At 38.0% G+C, this 15,314-nt stretch overlaps 1 protein-coding gene across 2 annotated transcripts in view; it reads left to right on the top strand.

Moving 5' to 3' along the window:
• The window catches only part of NLGN4X (neuroligin 4 X-linked), a 187,360-nt gene that overhangs the window by 14,976 nt on the left and 157,070 nt on the right, over positions 1-15,314 (top strand). The window lies entirely within an intron of this gene.

The raw sequence follows: 15,314 nt of genomic DNA, 5'->3' as shown, positions 1-15,314 counted from the left end.
ACTGTGAACTGTATATATGTTCAGTAAGGCTGTGTTTAAAATTATCAAATATCTATTGGATACATTAGACAAACTAGGATGTCTAGGAAGGAATGCATTATATTTTTAGGCTGAGAAATTTTAGATAACTAACTCATTTTCACATGTGCTGAGCTGTATGACAAAAATCTCATGCTGATATTTTTTTTCTACACCTGGTTCAGTGAAGATGACTTTGGCATGAGACACGAACAGCCTCTGGATTTCCCTGCTGGTGAATGAGCATCTCTCTCAAAGATGTCTCTTGTCAGATCAGTGAGAGCTCTATCTGCCTGCCAGATCCCTTTACATCCTAAATCAGGCTTTTATACCTCTAGTTTAGCTCAGATGTCACTGAAAAACAATACCATAGTTCTGAATCTCTTGTAAATGCAGTGGGGTTTGGTTGCAACTAAGAAAAACTATAACTAAACATTTGTTACTCTTCCTTCAGTCTAGATGCTATCATATGCTGGCTAGATTAACTGTCTAGTAGGATTCATTAAAGGTATATGCAGATGACTGGAAGGTTTTTCTAAAGTTTTTAAGAGAAGACCTTGCTTGAGTCCCCTTGTGAGATGGTTTATCTTGCATACTACAGAGGTCTGTTTTCAAACTGTGGACAGTTGTGTGCAGACTAATTATTCTGGGCTGTCATTGCAATATTTAGGAAGAAATAAGAACTTTAGGATGCAGTTTACGTTTGTTAAGGTCTACTTTAGAATATGATTAAGCATTTGTGATTAATGCATGTAAGTAATAAATTCATTTGATCAGGTGAAACCTGATAAATGTATGTAAATGTGATCTTGGTCAGTTTATGTTGTTCCACAGACTATACGCTGTGGTCTTTCGTGTTCTGCAGCCTGAGACACCCATGTTATTTCTGGAGCAAAGGCCCTTTACAATTGTGTTTTATCATTATCTCTGTTTTAGAAAGTTAAGGGTCTCCTTTTAACATAAAGGTCTGCTCTTTTCATGGCAATACAGTTCTTGATGTTTGAACATTTGTGTCATTTTCAAACATGTTTTCCTTATTAAGGTGTGGGATTGTTGGATGTCTGATGTGCTTGAATGTTGTTGATAGTCTAGGCTCTAGCCTTAATTTGAGGTTATTACTGCACATACCAGAGGCCTGAATGATCGCATACTTGTCCTTTTTGAACTTTTCTATGCCAGCAGGTTTTTCAGTTTGTTCTGGGTTATTGGTGTCAAGAAACCTCATTCTTCCATCCAACATTGTCATTCAATGGGTTTAGTCAAATGTGAAAAATAGAAGCTACTCAGTTATGATGAATGCAGATCATTATGGATGAAAGAAAAAGTATTTTATATGCTTATTACCTACAAGTACATTCTGTGTGAGACATACTTTTGCAAAAAATGTGTGGAGGTGTTTCATAGGGTTTTCAATTATTCTAAATTTAAAAGGGGTGAAAAAAATTATAGTAGGCATAGCATCTATTAGAAATAATTACAATAGATATGTTTTACTGTGGCTGAGGTTTAAGTACTCGGACTACCATCTCTTATTCCTTTGCGAGTTTTGCTAAGCAGATAATAGTGGAGATGGCTGATTTTTTTGGGGGTAGGGAAGTGCAATGTAGAAGACTTACATTTAGAGAGCTAAATTTACAATATAGTCACTGGACATTTCATAGGTCTTTCAGAAGGAAAATCTCCATGTGAGTTACCTAGCTAAATGTCTTTAACTCAAGACATAAAATTTAAGCTTCCAAAAGCAGCAGTAAAACCAGCAGTTTCCATTTCTAGCCAATTCTGAACTTTCTAAACCCCAAACTTTTCTTTGCATTATGAATGAATTACAATATGAAAATTCGGAAGTAGAAGACTAGCTTCATTATTTATAATCATGGTTGAGCACCTTATATAACTCTAATTAATGACAAATACTTCAATTCTATTTTAAATTTTTAATAAAGTGTGCCAATCAAGGAAATAGCTCATGTAGTGGTTTTTGCAACACAGATCTCTCAATTCAAGAGCCACAGTTAGTATTTCTCACTAAAGGATTAGACATGTTTGGATATTTTCTTAATTGAAACTCATGGTAAAAATTATTTTTCAAATAAAAAAATGTAAAGTTCTAATACAAAAAGACATATATATGTATATGGATTCTTCAGCTCTGTTAAATGTTTGGTGTTTTTTATTGCCAAGCAAAAGAATGTATGTATCTACTTGATAATCTTGAATAGCTTTCTTTTCTTTGAATAAGTGATTTAAAAAAAAAATTGAAACAAATGTAAACTCCAATTTTAAAATGAAAAATGACCATCTGTAGTTGTTCTTTTACTGTGAACATCTGTCTCTTGAATACCAGCTAAGCTAGGGAGGTTTGTTTTTGTGAGGGCATACATTCTGCTTGGATTCCTGAGTGAAGAAATATCATTTCTTTGTGCATAGATAATCAGATAGTGACAATTTCTGTTTACATATTTGAAAGCGATTACATAACAAAAATCTCATTTTGAAAAAATATGACCTGTGTTTTCTATAGTTTGGATTTTTTTCCAATATCCCAAGTTCAATTTGAACTTCAGAGAATATTAGTAAAAAAATTATGTTTTTCCCTAAGATAATGCAAAGTTAAGAGTTCTGTTTAAAAATGACAACAAACTGCAGTGCTTTTATGTGTTTGTAAAAAACTTCAAATGGTTGCTTGCATGTAGAATATCTTCATTAGTATATTTACCTATGGCAAGAAATTTTTCTACAAATAGGCAATTACTTTTTGAAAAATTACATACATGGCATCTGGAGTCTGCAGTGCTCAAGAAAGACAAGGATTTCATTGCTGCAGTGGTTGGACACCAGAGGGGTCTTGTGAGGTATTAGGTTTTCAAAGCTTTTGAAAATCAGGTGACTTAGCTGCCTGATGTGAGCTTACACTTTATTATTATCCTCCATATTAATACTGACTGCACATGTATGTTTCTGGAGTCTGTCTGTGCTCAGTAGTACTTCTACACAAATTTGGCAGCGCTGTACAATGCGTAACTCCAAGTTACTTGGAGAGCACATATCAGCACAGTGACACAGCAGTGCTGTTCAGCCCTCCACATGCTGAGTGCTTTGCTTGGGCAGAAAGTCCTGTGATGTTCAGCTTCTGGGACCTGAACTACTGTATTTGCACAGCACTACAGTGTAGTATGTGATATACCAGTTTAGTCAAATAGTTTTGTTTCTCCATATAATTCAAGGCATATGATGAATTCTTACAGCTTTTTGAGGTAAAATTTGTCTTGTGGTTTGCAAAATGGCAGCAGTTTTGCTTTTGTGCAACAGACTTCTAAAATATGTTTCTCTCTAATGCTGTAGTTGAGACCTTATGACAGTTATTGCTGTCACAACCATGCTCTTAGGTGTGATTTATAATTTTCCAGCAGCAGCTATCACTGAGTATAGTTTCCTATGTCTGGTCAGAATTTCCTCCCAACATTAAGCGTCCAGTAGGCTGCAGCCAAGTATGAGACAGCAAATATGAAACATGGATACTTGGATGAACTTCTACAGTCTTCTGAACTCATAAGGACTTTTATTGACCTCAAAGGGCTCTGGATCAATCTCTCAGTTGTTGCTCAAGGCAACTGCAGCCTTTCTTCTGTTTTGGGAAGTAAAATACTAAAAGGCCAACATATTTATAACTCATTCACTCCTGATTATTTCTGTTCTTCCAAGTAACAGCAAGGCAGAGAAAAGCAATTGGCTTCTCAACCAGGTAAGTGGAAAGAGAGTGAAGATATTGGACTCGTGACAATCATAATTTTTTTGTTGTTGTTATGACCTCTAATCAACAGCATATGATATAACCTGTTGCTATTGCAGGCAGGTGACCTAAAGATGACTGACAGTCTTGAGCAAGGAAAGTCTAGCTGAAAACAGAATGTTCTAAATACAGAAAAATGACTTAAAATATATAGCCCTACAGTGTCAGAAATCTTTTCATTTCTCGCTCTGATGGGAGACAAGAGAGGATTTATTAGACTTTTGGGAAGCTTTAGAATCTTCAACAAATATTCCAAGATACGGGAAACGTTTTAGGCAACGTACTCAGTTCATGTAATGGTTTAAATAAATTTGCCAACATATTGATTTTCTGCCCTGGGGAAAGTTAAGGGCTTTTATTATTACTGTGTTTGTTACTAGCTTGTTCAATTAATTATTCTACACTGTCTGCTGCTAATTTTGGAGAATTCTAAATCTAATAGACTCAGTACACGGAGCGGTTGAGTAGCTGAGGATTGAGATAATCCAGTGCCAGGAGTTCATGCTTTTTTGTGGGTGTTCCAGGAATCTATCATCACTGTTAACCACTATCTAACATCCGCTATGTGGTTCATTCAACACAGCTTTCTGCACGGATATCTTTTGAATACGTCAAACTTATGAAAAGGCTTTAGGGCCACATTCTCACTTGTTATATATGGTTTGAAGTCATTACATGCAAGGAAGGCACACAGAGTTCTCTTAAATTCTTGCCTCAGTGGTTACTTTTCTAAGATTTGTTTAAGGAACCTGTGAATTAGTTTGCTACAATAAGAAAATATAAGTGGGTGTAAAAGTATAGATAGTATAGATGGCATATGTAGGGAGTATAGATAAGTATAGGCAGGGAGACATTAGTTTTTAAAGACAAAATAATATTTAAAAGCTATCACACCATTGTATATGTTCAGAAGATTGATAGACATATAGTAAACTTTTTGTGTGTGTGTGTCTAGCACATCCAGCAATTTAAGGTTAGGTGAGAGAGGAATAATAATTTGCACTGTAGAAGATGTATAGCAAATGGTAATAATGAGTTGAATGGTGATATGCTTTGGTTTTCATCTTATATTAGTCTGCAAGCATAATTCAGAAGAAAAAGATAAAAAACTCAGAAGTTAAAATGTAGCACATTTAAGGTTGCTTAGGAAAAACAGTTTGTGCATCCAGAATATTAAGTTAAAAAAGCCAGGTAATTTAATTTCAAATTATATCCTTTAATATCATTGAATCATAAGGGGATCAAATTAAGATTGCTTTGGTTAATTCAGTTTAGCATTTGAATTCAAAACTGCAAAAATTAATAACATCCTTTCAACTTTATGACTTTTTTTTTTCTGTTGCCTTTTTGTATGGTCTTCACAGAATATTGTAAGTTATAGGAAAGGAGAAGAAAACCAAACCCCATATGATATTAAGTACAACATTTACCACACCTTCTGCAAAAAACCTTAAAGTCAAACTTTCAAGACTCATCATGGCCTGTTGTCACTTGAGCTACAGGAATTCATATTGCTTAGCTGACAGTAGAGTAACCTGGTAATGAAGAGGGAGGTTGGGCTGCAGGTGCCATGTCCTGATTGTAGAGGGAACCTAGTTTAGTTTTCTGTCTCAAAACATGGAGCTCACTCCCTGTCTCTGCCTCATTTGCTTCTTGAGATCAGGTAATGGTGTTGATCATGAGGTTCCTGTCCAGACAGGATCCCTTCTCTTTTAGTCTCCTCATGCACTCCCAATATAGTAGTAATGCTGGTAGCAGCTGCCATCATTGCTGTTATGTCACATTTTGGCTGTAAAAAAGGATACACATTTTAAAATATTTGCTTTTTTATATACTATGACTTTGGTAAACGGCCAAAACTTTCCTGAAAACAGATAATGAGAGAAGGGGAAAACTGATCGTTTCAAGTACAGCCCATATAAGCCAGAATAGAATTTAATTAGGGGAAAAAAGGTTTCCAGCAAAAGACTTTTTTCTCTTCATTGAACTTGAAGGAAAAGAAATGGGAATGTTAGATATAAATTCTCTGTAATTTGCAGTTGTTGCTTTTTGTTACCAAAGTAAGTTCTGGCTGTATTCAGACTACAGGCTGGGGTAGGATTTGGAACAATTGAGGCAGACAGGGCTATGGACGGGTTGAAGCATGACCTGGAACTACTCTGTAGTTCCTTTTACTCCTCTCTTTGTGTTTACTCCTACTTAGTTATTTTATCCGTTGGCAGGAACCCCCACATACATAAAAAGGAAATGAACTATGATTTTACTGGGAGGCCTTGTGATTTAGACAACTGTAGGAAGGAGGCCTAGGGGAAGGTAGTAGAGACAGAGCCATTAAGGTGCAAAATAGTCATGTAAAACACAGTCTTGTGGGTTTCAAATGTGTGTGCTTACCCACAAGGCTATGTTTGCTGGATAGAGACTTCCTAAGTGCTTTTTGCTGGATAGAGACTGGATAAGTGCTTTTCTCTTCTTGCCAGGGAGGCTAAAAGATGTGTAAGGGCACCTACACCCCATTTCATGTCAGTGCGGTCTTTGTAGTGCTGGAAGAAGACTGAGCTGTTTCTTTCCCCTTGTTCTGACTCTGCGACTCTGTTGGTAAGCAGGTGGCATGATGATATAAATCAAGCAGGAAAGAGTTAAAATATGTTTCTTCCCTTGTCTTTTTTGAGGACAGAACAACCCCTGAGATACAAGACTGTAGCAATCCCTGTTCTAATTGTCTTGAATCAGGCTTTTGCTCAGTTTTGACAAAGATAGTCACTTGAGATGTGGGAGATTATAGTTCAAGCTGGTCTTCAGTTGCTAATACCAAATGATGCTCCTCCATAAGGAGAAATAATGATCTGAGTAATTGATGAAGAGATTCACTGGCATGAATTAGACATAACCAAACACTGAACATCTGCTATAGCCTTCACAACAGGAGTCTGGCTTCTCTGAGTCAGGCAAGACTCATTTTGATGGCATGTTCTTCCTTGAAAAAGGTACATATATTCACAGATCACTGAAGCACAGAGTGAATGACTGATTGATGTTGGAAGGGACCACTGGAGGTCATTTTGTCCGACCCCTCTGCTTAAGCAGGGACATCTACATCTGGTTGCCCAGAACTATGTCCAGACAACATTTGAGTATGTCCAAGGAGAGAGACTACAACCTCTCAGAGCAACCTGTGCCAGTGCTTGGTCACCCTCACAGTAAAAATGTGTTTGCTGTTGTTCAGAGGGAACCTCATGTGTTTCAGGTTTTGTGCTTTGCCTCTGGTCCTGTTACGGGGTATCACTCAGGAAAGCCTGGCCCTGTGGTCTTTGCATCCTCCCTTCAGTTAGTTATAAACATTAATAAGATCCCCCCAAGCCTTTGTCTGCTCATCCAGCCCAGGTATCATCAGCTTCTCTATAAGGATCTTAGGGAAAGAGTGTTAAAGCCTTAATAAAGTCCAGGTGGACAATATCCGTTGCTGTCCCCTCATCTACCAAGCCAGTTGTTTCATCATAGTTTATCAAGTTGATCAAGCATGACTTGCTGTTGGTGAATCCATGCTGACTGCTCCTGATGACTGCCTTGTCCTCCATGTGCCTGGAAATGAATTCTGGAATTAGTTCCTTCATCACCTTAAGTTTTGAATTAAGAAAAGATGTCTAGAGAAATCTATTTAATCAATACTTGGATGCTTCTAGCCACACTGGTTGTTTTTGAAGACTGCTAAGATGATTCTGTGAAATCTGTGAACAGATTGCTGTTGTACTTTGGATTTGTTGCTCTGTACTCCCCAACCCCCTCACAAGTTATTTTTGTGATAATATTGTGTGTTCTTATTCACCAATCATTTTAAGACAAGTAAGGAGGCTGGAAAAACACATTCCTTGCCATTTAAATTGGGTAGGTTTTAGTCCATAGACCTATGTAGGATGTGATTATGTCTGCCCCTAGTTTGTGGTGATAATCTCTACGCAAGTAAAAGCCACTTAGAATAAATAAATTATTAAATACCTTTTGGAAGGAGAAGGGGCAAGTGATAGGGAAGGAGATAAAATTTCAAGGTAAATGAAAGGGATTTATGCCTAAATGATCTGAGGCTATAGTGCAGTGATAGCCACCTCTGTATATTTATTGCAGTCTGAGACATTTATTTTCACCTGATGATTTAATGCGAAATGCAGAGAGATGGAACCAGTAACTTCATTGCACCTTCTTTATATGATGCATTCCACTGGAATGGAAACCATTCTTATTTTATGTCATTTTTGATTGTTCAGTTTTAAGACAAGTTCTTGTGTTAAAATTTCAGTTAGGTAATCTCAATGTTTAGCAAGGTTTGTAAAGAGAGCTAACATCATTCATTTTACTAACAGATATACTTGGAAAAAATCATGAGGTTCTGGATGTAGAAGACCATCTCCTAAGGGACTGAAACCAAAGCAGCAAATTTTACACTGAACACTTGATAGCAAAAAGTGTTCTTAGCATTACCTCCTTAGGAAATGTAGATACAACCCCTTTACAACATAATTAACGTATCAATTCGACAATCTGACAGGCAGCACCTCTGTAGCAGGTACAGGTGCAAAGCAGGCCGCTCAGACATGTAAAAACCATAAAAATAGGCTATAACAAAAAAAAACCCTGAGAGCTTCTCCAGAGAAGGGGGCTTAGAGGCAGCAGTAATATTCCTGTCTCTGTGGAGTCTGTAATTTTGAGTACTTATTGTAGTTAAGTAATTTAATGCTTATGTATATCTTGGAGCACTTAGTCTGGGTCGAGAAACAGGAAAAGTTTCAGTAGTAGAGGAATGTCATAAAAAATTTCAGTGGTACCTAGTTGTTTGCATTCTTGACTGTTCCTATGAGTTTATTCTGCTGCAGTGTTTGGCGTGGGATTTTCCTTGTTTACATGTTTGTTTCCTTTTAATCCACATAGTTTCTATGAAGGTGGCTGGGGAAAAAACATGTCACAGGCTTAGGAGATGTGGATTGTGGTGGTTCTGTAACTGGGGTGGGGGGTGGGGGGTGGGGGGAATGACAGCTGCCGCGAGAAGGTTGTGATCCTCATTTATCTCTCACCAAGGGTCTGGTTAGAGTTGGATTAATTTGCTGCGTGGGCAGTTCACTTGCAATTCTGAACTTGGTAACGTTGTGTCATGGCATCACAGGGGCCAAGAGCATTGGAGGCTCCCCACAGTGGATCAGGGCAGGGCCCGTCGCCCCCCAGCCAGGAGCAGCCGGGGGCACCGGGGCAGCCCCAGCCCCGGGCATCGGGCACCTCCCTGGGGCCGGGGCCGGGCCGAGGCCGGGGCGTGGGCCCGCGGGTGGGCCCGGCTCGGCAGGGGCCATGGCCGGGCAGGGCCGGGCTGGGGGAGCTGGAGACCGGCCCTGCTGCGGCCTCGCTGGGGCAGGGGCTGATGGCCGGGGGGTGGCAGGGGGCCCTGGGCCCTGGGCAGGGTGGGGGAGCCCCGGGGGGGCTGGGCAGGGGCAGGTAGGGCTTGTGACGCCCTTAGGAACATGCTAGGCTAAAAGATTTTCTGTGGATATTTATTTTGGAGATACAATGTAGGTGGGTTGCATTCTATGTTTTCATTTTAATTTCATTCTGGAGACCTGGGAAACACCATGAAGGTGAAAACGAGTAAGAGCTCAGTTTTCAAAAGAAGGAAGTCTCAGAACTTCTGGTGATGTTACCATCAGTTGAGGCCCTCTGCCTTGTATCCCTGGAAACTTCTCAGTTTTGTCGACACTGTAGGGGAATAGCCTGCCTGTGTAAGTCCTGTCCATGGGAAAGATGTTTAGATAGTGTAGAAATGGAAATTTATGCAGCTAGATAGGCAAAGAACTAAATTTAGATAGATTCTGATCTGCTTTCAATCTGATGGCTGGGATTGCAATTCCTCTGTCCTTACACTGCATTTTTGGGGGGAAGGTATGTGAAAAAGAGCTCAGAGGCTTATATTTAACCATGCATTAACTAACGATAGTATCTGACACATCCTTTGTGTAAAGATAAATAGTTTTTCACTTAAGAGCGCGCTTTGATTTCTGCATTTTCACTGAATGATTTTTCAGCCGTTCCAGTCTTTCTTGCTATGAAAATTTTAAGAGAATTTAATCCTGAGTTACGTAGGTTCTTAAAAAAAAAATCATATGGGAGAATGGCAGATATATTTGTCAGAGCTTGCTCGTGCACAGAGGAGCATATATGATTTTATCAAGGATAATTGCTTTACTAGTAATAACTTGGAAGTGACACAGATAGTCAACATTACCTCAAGCATAGCGAGAGCCTTGCTGTAATAGCTGCCTAAGTGCCTTTTTGTACATTTCTTGCTGTTAGTTTCAGAAACACAGGAATAATATTAAAAGGCCCAAGGAGACTTAACTATACACTTCAAGTGAGGATTGAACAGATGATCTGAACTTCATGCCACTGGGTGGATTATTCTGTCTTCTATACATCTGATTCCCCATCTACAGTCTCTGAATGCTGTAACTTGACAGGCTAGAGGGTTATTATGTGGAGCTCTTGCTGTTCCAACTGATCTTTAATTTCAGTGTGTCTCAGCATGGTCTTGAAGCTCTCTTTGGATTCTATTCCTTTGACTTCGGGTTTGTCCTTAATCTTTTTTTTTTTCTTTTTTTTTTTTTTTTAATTCAGTTTGGTCTTTTCCTCTCCCATTTTTGCTGTCTTTCTCCTTTAGCTGTATCTTGTCCTCCTTTTCCTCCTCCTCCTTAATCTCAGGCTTGACCTTTCTTTTACCCTTGACTTAAGAATCGGGGGGTTTTTTGACATAGGACTGGCACTCTCTTCCCTTCTCTTTGACCGCAGACTTAGCTTTTCTTATGTCCTTTGGGTTTACTATGTCTTATTCTACATGCTTTTTTGGCATTGTTACTTGCTGGCCTAGAGTTCCCCTAAGGGGATTTATTGTTCCATTTACCATTCAGAATTTCTTAACACTGCAAATCACTTTCTTCTGCATCAGCAGCATATCTCTTTGTGTTGCTGTTTTGGGCTCAGTCTTCCTGAGTTTAATTCTTCCTGACTTCTCATAGCAGTTTGCAAATTCTTCAGAAGATTTATTGTGTTTTGTTTTGAATCAAACTGAGTCTAACATCTGTGTTTCCAGCCTGCTTGTTGTGGTTTGGGTTTGTTTTGTTTCAGGGTTTTGGTTTTTTTTCCCCTCAGCATATTTTTTTTCTTCTGGAGCTTTTCAGGTTTTGGACCTGTAGTATTAATTATTAGGTTTGTCTGGAACCTCATTGCACTGATATTGTGATCCTTTCTTCGTCTAGATTTCCATTTGTTGGTGTTGCAAAAATCATCAAATTTTCTAATGGAACATGTATTATATGCTATTCAAATATTTAGCATCATTCATTCTTCTGATGAGTTTTTAATCTGTTTTATCTGCTGTATCACATGTGATATCTTTGTTTTGATAGGTAGTTTGTGGTGATTCTGATGTAGTCAACATGAGAAATGAACCTGTGTTTTGCCAGTCTTACTACCAAAGATTTGTATCTAAATACTTTTGAAGGCAAGAAGATTTTTCAAGAAATGTTAGTACTTTTTTTGAAAAAATAGGGAGCTCTGCAAATTCACATCACTTGTTCCTAGCTGCCATTGTGCCTTACAAACAGCTTTATTCCCCCTCCTGGTCTGCATCCTGTGGAGATGGCCTCAGCTTCTGTTTCTGTGTTACTGTTCTGCTGCTGCTGCAGTTGTGTTTTATGTTTGGTAGCAGCCCGTTTTCTGTAAAGAGCAGTCTCTGGTTGTCATTTGTGTTAGGCCGTTCTGCCTGCTTTCTCTGTTCATCTCTGGTCCCTGATAGCCTGTAGACCTTGCCACAGATTCATACATTCTGATTCTTTGTTTTTCTTGTACTTTCTCTCTGAAGCCACACACCTGTTCTGTGGGATATTCTAGTTGCTTGTGGCTGAGGAGACAGTCCCTCACTTCTGACTTCAGAGGAGTGTCAGTCTTTTTCCTGCCTTCTCTGAGTATGCTACCACAAGGGGATCCTTATGGAACAGGCAGGATTCACGACCAAAGACACAGATAGGCTTGTAGGTTTAACTATTTAAAGCAGAATGAGATGAGCAGAGAACCATAAGGAAGCTACTATGCCAGAGGGAGAGAGAAGCAACACATTCCACCAGATCTTTCTGATCTGCTTGAAGACAAGGAATACAACTCAGAATATATATATTTAGAGAGTGAGTGTGGATGAGAGGCTTCCTGTCCTCTGCTGGTGTGCTGCTTTTGTTTAAAGTGAAAAATGGGTCCCCAAACTGGGAGGTTTTTCTTGTTGATGTATTTCCTCTCTGTAGGTGAAGAGAAAGTTACTGCACATTTACCAAAGAAGTTACATTTCACTGCCATTGCATTATTTGCTACTTACTTACATTTGTTTTCAGTAAAGAAAATAAGATTCCACCACTCATTTCTTAGATAGCTGTAAGTCAGCATTACCTCGGTATATGTGAAGAGTGGGTTGCTTGTTTGCTTACTTTATCCTACACTCATTGACTCATGGAGATAAATAAGCCTTCTATTGTTTGGGATGTCTATTTTTTTTTTCTTAAATACAAAGCAAGCCTGAGGACAGATTTAGTTATTTAGCTTTCAAATACCTCAATTGGAGAAAAAGTTGATTTCATTTGCATATCTCTGATACTCCTCTAGCTGGTCTGTGACCATTTCCTGCTGTGAGATCTACCTGTAGCTGTCTTTCCTCTTCTGAACAATTTACTCCTCCCAAACTGTCCATGCAAGAAACAGTTGAAATAGCATCATCTGCTTATCTGATATTCTTGCTTCTGGACTATTGATACTGAAAGAACATCACAGAACTTCCCAGATGCGTTTATCCATTCTTTAGTCAGTGATTTTCTAGTTATAGTTCCAAAAATTTGAAAACTTCATTGCTATGGAATGTATCACTATGTATGAAATTCTTGAATATAGCAGTGGGGAGAGCTTATTTTTAATGTCTTCAAAAGAGAGAACTTGATATGAAATTGAATCAGTCAGGAAAAGTATGTAAACACTGTAAAAGGGAGAGATTGAAAGATGTATTTAAACATGTTAAGATTGCATTTAAAAGGGTACATTTTTTCAGAGAGACTTCATGAAACTGCTCAAACTGAAGTTAATTACAATAGTTCAGTCATTGTGAAGAATAAAATTGAGTATTAAAGAACAAATTAATATTTATACCCTATATCTGGGTATTCCCAAGAGCTGTCAGAGGTTTTGGCGATAGCTGGAGATATAGGGTGATCATGTTCAAAACAAAACAAAATTTTTATGAGACAGAGATTTTATTTCTCAGGTAAAGACGAAGATAACTGTGTAAATATAAGGACAGAGTGTCAGTCTTAGTCGCTTGTTGTTCTATCACATAAAATCAGAGGCTGTTGTGATAATTCTGAGAAATGAACCAGTTAAGTAACTTAAACTGAGTAACAGTACAACTAGGGTCAAGTATAGCACCATCAGATTTAAGTTACCTAAGAGTCTGTGGACTGGTGAGAAAAAACAGACTTCAGGAAAATATGGTTAGAAGGACTGCCAGATTCCCTTAATATTTTTATTAAAAAATTATAATTATGAGGAAATAAGTTGTTACAAATGTGGTGATAAAAGACACTTTAAGAAAGAAAAATATATCTAGATGACATCTAAATTTTGTCTTAGAATTTGACTACCAGTCTTTTAACAAGTGTGACAGTACTTTCTGATACAAAGGAAGTGCAGTATTTGCTGTTGGTTTTTTGAGAGCAATTGCATATTATAGAGGTAAAGTCTAAGCATGATCTGTAAATGGACAAGAGAGAACAGTGTGGTTTACTAGAATGTATAAAGTCTAAATTATAATCTAGTTGTCTACAATTAAGATCAGTCTGGCAAGGACAATTAGAAGATCTGTAAGACAAACTGAAGATGAAAAGGATGAAAATAGGTACAAAGGTAAACCTGGAACACCTAGTTCACAAATAGCACTTCATTCATTTTTCTGCTTTAAAGCTGAAGGATATTTTGGTGCTATGGAGAGATAGGAAATGCAGTCCCTGTGTTTACCAGTAAAGCTGAGATGAGTTTTGTTCTCTTCCTGTAGCAGGGATTAAGCTATAAAGGGTGCTAGAATAAAAAATATGCAAGTTTAAAATAACTGAGAAGGGAAGCTGTGTTAGGTTTAGTGGATTTTCACTGTCCAGCTATTCCTTAAATCCTTCCTTATTTCTTATATCCTAGGTTTAATCACCTACTACTGTTGGATAATTGGAATGGCTGTCAAAGTCTACATGAGCAGTGAAATCTCCAGTAAAAGTGTCACTGTTTTGTGGAGAGATTTAAGACATTACCTAATGTTGGAATAAAGATTGCCCTAAACTTCAACATCTGATTCCTCAATGGGTGTGTATGAGAAGTTGCAGCGTGGCCAGGCTTCCCCTGCAGCAAGTGTCCAGATGGACACGTTAACAGTTTAGCTGGAGTGTTTCACACGTTCCTTATTCAAAGGAATTTCACTTCGCATCCCTATTCATGAATTTTTCCTTTTCACGTGTATATTCAGATAGCCATGCACTGGTATTTATTTGCAATTTGTAAAGATAACTACCGTCTTTACGCAGAATTGAGGCCTGTGTTTGCAGCTGTTACAATGAATTGCACTTACAGGGAGTGGTTTGGCTGTAGTGAGCAAAACATTCATGAGAGGGAGTTATTCAGTCTGATTAAGATTGCATAATCTGCCACTAGCAAGTGTTAAAGCCTGATTTCATTTACACCATTAATTTTGGTCAAAAGTGAAGTCTAAAATCTGATTATTTTTCTTTAAGTGATATGAGAAAGTTTTCTGAAATAACAGATGGAAACTCAGTGCTGTGATCCTTAGGATCTTTATTGCAAAAAACTAATTTATTTCTTAAAATAAAATACATTGTTTGTGGTGATAGTCCATACTTATCAGTTATCTGGAAGTCATGTCTGTTCCTGCTGATGAATAGCATGCAGGTGGACCCCGAAAGCAATAGAAGTTTGTGGAATGTATTTGTTAGCATATTGCAGAAGTGTTTCTACAGTGTTAATAGACACTGCATTGTGGCCAAATGCCTTGTGTGATTTTTCAGAAATTGTAAGTTTGCTTGACGTATTAGCAAGGTAATAGGAATTTTTGATAGCCTCACCCTTGCTCATCTAATTTGTTTTCTAACATCTAATTTGTTTTCTAACAGTATTTTTCACACAAAGTGCTTCTCCATGTTGATCAACTTAATGAAAACAAGAATAAATGATCTTAAGTGCCTTGGTACTTTAAGAGATACCAAAAAAAAAAATAATACAAGCAATGCATGAATTTTCCCTGCAAAATGTGGGCAGCTATAAATGCCATAAAATCAACTCTGCTGACCTTTTAGGGAAGAGAAATACTTCAGCTAATGCAGTCTTGGCGCCTATGCAAATTGCCTAAAAGAACTTTATTAACAATATTAAGTACTGAGTTTTA

This window comes from Falco peregrinus, chromosome 4 (assembly GCF_023634155.1).
Source record: "Falco peregrinus isolate bFalPer1 chromosome 4, bFalPer1.pri, whole genome shotgun sequence".
Lineage (NCBI taxonomy): Eukaryota > Metazoa > Chordata > Aves > Falconiformes > Falconidae > Falco > Falco peregrinus.
Note: the sequence above shows the minus strand (reverse complement) of the source record. Positions and strands in the feature narration are given on the sequence as shown.